This window comes from Elephantulus edwardii, unplaced genomic scaffold (assembly GCF_000299155.1).
Source record: "Elephantulus edwardii isolate Elephantulus edwardi_28Jun2011 unplaced genomic scaffold, EleEdw1.0 scaffold00297, whole genome shotgun sequence".
Taxonomy (NCBI): Eukaryota; Metazoa; Chordata; class Mammalia; order Macroscelidea; family Macroscelididae; genus Elephantulus; species Elephantulus edwardii.
Genome location: NW_006400047.1, coordinates 142,695 through 148,694, shown reverse-complemented (window position 1 = coordinate 148,694; position 6,000 = coordinate 142,695). Strand labels below are relative to the sequence as shown.

The 6,000-nt window shown below is 40.5% G+C and overlaps 1 protein-coding gene across 1 annotated transcript in view; it reads left to right on the top strand.

Moving 5' to 3' along the window:
- SNX30 (sorting nexin family member 30) overlaps positions 1 to 6,000 on the top strand; it is a 133,925-nt gene that overhangs the window by 71,616 nt on the left and 56,309 nt on the right. The gene's annotated exons all lie outside the window — the stretch shown is intronic.

Sequence of the window (6,000 nt, the reverse complement as noted above, 5' to 3'; positions counted from 1 at the left end):
AAAATAAAATAAAAAAAAGGAAGGCAAATTTTCCCTATAAGTAAAAAAAAGGAAAAAAAAGAACCTGTTGCACAACTGAGTTTTACTTTCCACCATTTCTTCCACTTCTGGTTCCAAACCCAGAGTCCTGCTATTTACTGATAGTACCACCCGTTTTAACGTCTTGCTATAATGCTGTTGGAGCCTTCTGTCTTCTGGAGCAAGTTGTGCTAAAGACTGTCTAAGGGTGTATGCTGGTAAGACAAACAGGATCACAGGATTGGCAACTCTTGATCTTGTCCTGAAACCTCTGTGTCTGCTGAGGTTCTCAAGAAAAGTCTATCTCAGATGACAAGATAGTGCAAATGCTGGCTTTATTACTTTGAGCTTTTAACTTCTGTACTTATGTAGGTTCCTGATGATTACAGGCCTCCTTTTGCCTGGGCTAAAACAAGCTGATGGTAAATGTGGGCAAACAGGCTCCCTCCAAATCTGAACCATCTGTATGTCATCCCTTCAGTGGAGAACCAGCCTGGGTCTTCTCCATGCATCATTGTACTAGATAATAATTGAGCACTTTCCATGGGCTATAATTCCCGCTCCCCACCCTTGCGTTGTTTTTGTTGTTGATTGCCTTTGAGTTGAGCACGACTCATAGCGACCCTATGAACAAAAGGCTTGAAGCCCCTCTACAACTGTAGACATTTTTCGAAGTTCATAAGGTTACTGGAGGCATGTTATTTAGGAAGTGGGTGCCACTCCTGCTTCCAATTTAGAAATCTTTTAATTTTTATTTTATTCACTGCCTTGATTTTTATTTTCAGAACCCACAAGTAATATTTTCATTATTTAATAAAAAAAGCCCACAAAGAGAAGAAAGCAAAAGAGCAAGCAGTGATAAACCTACCAGCCAAAAAGGATAATTGATAACTTTCTGAACTCTGTTTTCCATCTGTTTTTTTAAAAGTGGAATTTTTTAATCTCCTAAATTCATTTAATACTATGATGAAATTTCTATGCCAGCAAATAACGCTTGTATGCCATTATTTATATGACTTTCAGAGCTAAGATTCTATAAATTTATTGTCAGACTTCACATTCAGTGAAGTAGATACTGACAGTAGATACTGAAGAAACTAAACACAGAGAAATTGAGAAAATTGCTCAGGGAAATCCAGCTAATCTGTGGTACGGCTGAGACTTGGGTTCAGGTCTGTCTGTCCCCAGAGTTCACGACCTTTGTAATTGTGTAATACTTTTAAAGACCATGGTTTCTGAGAGAAGTGGCCCGCACCCTCGGCATGTGGTCCAGTACAATGACTTGGCTCTTGAATCTCCTGGTGATGCGGGAACATACTGGAGGTTCCAGCAACAGGGAGGCGCCTTTGGCTTCCTGTGGTGGCCAGTCTCCTTTTGCGTTGTCCTGCCACTGATCATTCATCATCACCAGTCAGAGGGCCTGACTAGTTTCTCTGCTTAGATGCTGCAGTGGTCAGCTGAGTCCAAAGGTTGTACAGAAGCCAATACTAGTTAAGGATTGTAAATTAAAAGATTTAATAGTAAAAAAGGTCATTGGTGACAATGGTAAAAACAGTTTCATTGATGTAGGAGGCAGAACCCAGTTTGCAGGGGGTTAGGGTGAATGAGAAGTAAGAAAAAGAAGACATAATGAGTGTTTGTAGCTAGGTAATGATGGCAAGAATAGAGAAAGACCAGTAGCTGGATGAGAGGTATGAGTTTAAATGAAGGTTTTGTGTTTATTTTCTTGTTTTAGGACAGAAGTGATTTGAACGTGTTTGTGTCAGGTAGACAGTGTTGCTTGAGAAGTGACTTTGGGTGATAAGTGAGGTGAAAGCCATTGAGAAGGTGCAAGGAGAGAGGATCCTGAGCAGGCCTGGGGGGATTGACTCAGATGGTGGAGGAACCTCTGTTTGGGGAGGAATGAAGGAAAGTTTATAAGTTTTGTGTCAGGAAGTTGAGGAATTCTTTGCTTACAGCTGCAGTTTTCTCTGTATATAGATGACAACATTTTCTAATAAGCTTTGGGAGGAAGTTTAAATAGGGTCTTAGAGGTTTTTAAAACTTCTACTAGGTTGTTGTTGTTTTTTTTTAAGGTCTTTACCTCTGAATTAATGGTCAATATCATACTAGATAGAGGGAAGATTGAAATGGTTAGCAATTTCATTTTACTTGAATCCATACTCGGTGCCCCTAGTAGCAACTGTCAAGAAATCAAAAGATGTGTTATGCTGGGGAAACGACTGTCAAGGACCTCCTTAAAAGTGCTAAGGAACAGTGATATCAGGTTAAAGACCAAGGTATGCCCAATGCAAGCCACGGCTTTCAGTTGCTTCCTGTGCATCCAGAAGCTGGGCAAATAAATGCGGAAGACCAAAGAAGATCTGTGCCTTTGAGTTGTGGTGTTGGGGTAGAGTATTTTGTGTAACATAGACTGCCAACGGAATAAACAAATCTGTCTTGAAGGATGTACAACCAGGGTACTCCTTAGAGACAAAGATGGTGAAGCTGTGTTCCACATCCTTTGGGCATATTATCAGGAGGAGGTAGTGCTTGGAAAAGTGTATAATGCTAGGGAAGGTGTAGGGTCAGTAAAAAGAGAGGAAGACTGTCAGCTAGATCATTTGACCAGTGACTACAGCAATGGATTTGGAATAAAACATCAATTATGAGTTTGTAATAAAATTTTCCTCACAGATTTTCTCACAGATTGTGAGAATAGTACAAGATAGGGCAAGATTCTGATCTTGAATTGTTATGGATTGTAATTGTGTCAGCAGCATCTAACAGCACTTGGCTTATTAATAACTAAGGTGAAAGATGAGGAACAGAGTTGATTTAGGGAGGTATAAGGATTGTTTGGTAGTACTGAAGATCCTGTTGGAGATCTGGAATTTTTTGTGTCGGTCCATGTACTTGCCTGGTTTTGTTTTCCTTCTAGCAGTACCCACATACATATAGTAAGAAGTGATGGCTACATTTTTGCCACAGTTGGGTGAATAGACAGTAGGGAAGTGGCTTTTAGAATATTGCTATGTAAAGGTTTTAAGTTATGAGCCATGGCATTGAAGCGAAATAGAGAAGAAGTAAAGACAGATGGACCGAATGAGAAAGAACTTTCGGTTCAAACAGACTGAAAAGTTGAAGGTAGTAGAAATTGAAAAGTGTGAAATGTAGCAAGTATTGGTTAGAGTGGGGGGGTGTGCCTCTCTCTTTTTAAAAAAAAAATTGCTTACTACAAAACCAAAACAAAACCCACTGAGATGGAGTCAATTTTGACTCAGTTCGGTAATGAAGAATAGAACTGCCATATAAAGTTTCCAAGATTCTAAATCTTCACAGAAGTAGATCGCCTCATTCTAACTGCCAACTTTTTAGTTAGAAATAAAATGCCTTAATCACAGTGCCACCAAGAGTATCTTTTGTTTACAGATACTGGAAAATAGATATAAACATATTTATCTTAACGATTTTCTTCTCTAAGTCGGAACCTGATATTCAGAGGAAAATTATACTACAAACTCCTAGTTGATGTTTTATTGGCCTATGTATTTTAGAAATGCTTCAAGTCCCATAACTTAATTTTACCCTGGAAATCCATAAGTCATATCTGTGGCCTAATTGGAAAAGTGCACCACACTCCACAGTTACTTTGCTAGTTTTATTCCTAGCTCTGCTTTATCTCTCTGTGTCTTTGTTTGTCCTTCTTTTCCCCTCCTCACCTACTTCTGATTTATGTCATTTGATTGTACTTAATGTATTGTTATATTTTCTAGAAAAAGTTGTGGTAAAAATAAGCAGAATACTGAATGAGAGATTCTGAGCATCTCTCTCTTTTCTGTTGGTTTTTACTTACAGTTTAAAAAAAAATTTTTTTTTGTTTTGTTTTATTATTTTGTATGTGTCCCATCAAATCGAATCTGACAGGTACAGGAGGAGATTGTCCCTCCTTCTCCAGCAGAGCACCACAAACCTCTGGGATTGCAGCTCAGCTTCCTGCCACTAGGCCACCAGACACTTTGTTGTTGTTGTTGTTGTTATGTGCCGTCGAGTCGCTTGCGACTCATAGCAACCCTGTGTACAACTCCTTTGCCAGTCGCACTGCCTCTGACACACCCATCCCAATTACCCCAGTAACTAAATCAATCCACCTCATAGAGGGTCTTCCCCTATTGCACCATCCCTCCACCCTCCCAAGCATGATGTCCCTCTCCAAGGACCTCTCCCTCCTTGCAACATGACAAAGTATGTCAGACGAAGCCTCAGAATCGTTGCCTCCAAGGAGCCGCCCGGTTTAACCCTTTCCAGGACGAATCTGTTTGTTTTCTTGGCAGTCCATGGTACATTTAATACTCTTCTCCAGCACCAGAGCTCAAAGGCATCAATTCTCCTTCTATTCTCCCTAGTCATTGTCCAACTCTCTGATGCATAACAAGTGATTGCAAAGACCATAGCCTGTACCAGACTCACCTTAGTCTCCAGAGTGACACCATTGCTCTTCAGTACCCTGGAGAGGTCCCTAACAGCAGACTTTCCCATCACAATATGTTTTTTGATTTCCTGGCTACTGGTGCCAAGAGTGTTTACTGTGGAGCCAAGCAGACTTAAGTTGTTAACAATCTCAATCTCTTCACCATCCATCCTGATGCCGCCAATTGGTCCAGTGGTGAGAATCTTTGTCGTCTTGACATTGAGCCTCAATCCATACTGAAGGCTGCAGTCCTTGACCCTCTGCAGCAAGCATTTCAGGTCCTCCTCAGTTTCAGCAAGCAGGATTGTGTCATCTGCGTAACGCAGATTGTTAATAGATCTTCCACCAATCCTGATGCCACACTTCTCCTCATAGAGTCCAGCCTCTCAGATATACTGTTCTGCATACAGATTGAAAAGGTATGGAGATAGGACATATCCCTGCCATACACCTTTCCCAATTTTAAACCATGCAGTGTATCCTTGCTCTGTTCTGACGACTGCCTCTTGATCCAAGTATAGGTTTCTCATTAGAATGATCAAGTGTTCTGGGATTCCCATTCTTCTCAGAGTCAGCCACAGTTTGTTATGATCCACACAGTCAGACGCCTTTGCATAATCAATGAAGCACAGATAGACATTCCTCTGGTATTCCCTGCTTTCAGCTAAAATCCATCTAGCATCAGCTACAATATTCCTAGTACCACAACCCCTTCTAAACCCAGCCTGGACTGCTGGCAGTACTTTGCTGATGTGCTTTCAAATAAGCTTTTATTACTTGTTGTAGGTCTGACCCTATAGAGAAAGAAAACCAGGTGTGTGGGGGTGTGTGGGGGTGTGTGTGAGAGAGAGAGAGAGAGAGAGAGAAGCAAGCAAGCTGGGTAGAGAGAGACTCTAGATTGTTGATGATGGATCAAACTCAAGAAAATGGCTCACGTGGTTATAGAAGCTGGCACATCTCAAGGTCATGGCTCAGACGTCAGGTTGAAGGCTCCTCTGTAACTACAGAAGCTGACAGACCCAAAATTGGCAGGTTATTTGACAGGCTGCTTACTCATATGCTCTGGAGGCCAACAAATCCTAAGATCAACAGGCAGTACAACAGGCTGCTGATGTAAGTCCAAGAACTGGAGCTCAGATGAATGTGAACTGAGACTGAATTTCAGTTTGCACAAATTAGTACATAAAAATCTTTTGATATAAAATCAACTTAATTTTATTTAATTTTCTAAAATACTGCACAGTCGGTTCCATTTCAGAAACACTTAAAAATGTAGGAAAGTACACGGGAGTGTTAATATTTTCCTGCTGTACAATGGCAATTTACAATTCTTTCCATCCATATTTTTCTTATGTATCTGAAATATAGTACAGTTTTAAGGTTATGGTCCTGGCAGAATCTAGCGAATTAAGCAAAAGCATTTTTATTTTTATCTACTCTGGCTCATAAATGAGCAGCAATCTGATATCTTTACTTTTTGTTTGTTTTTTTCCCTCTCTGCCTCTGGCAAGATTTAGCACAGCAAATTTAGC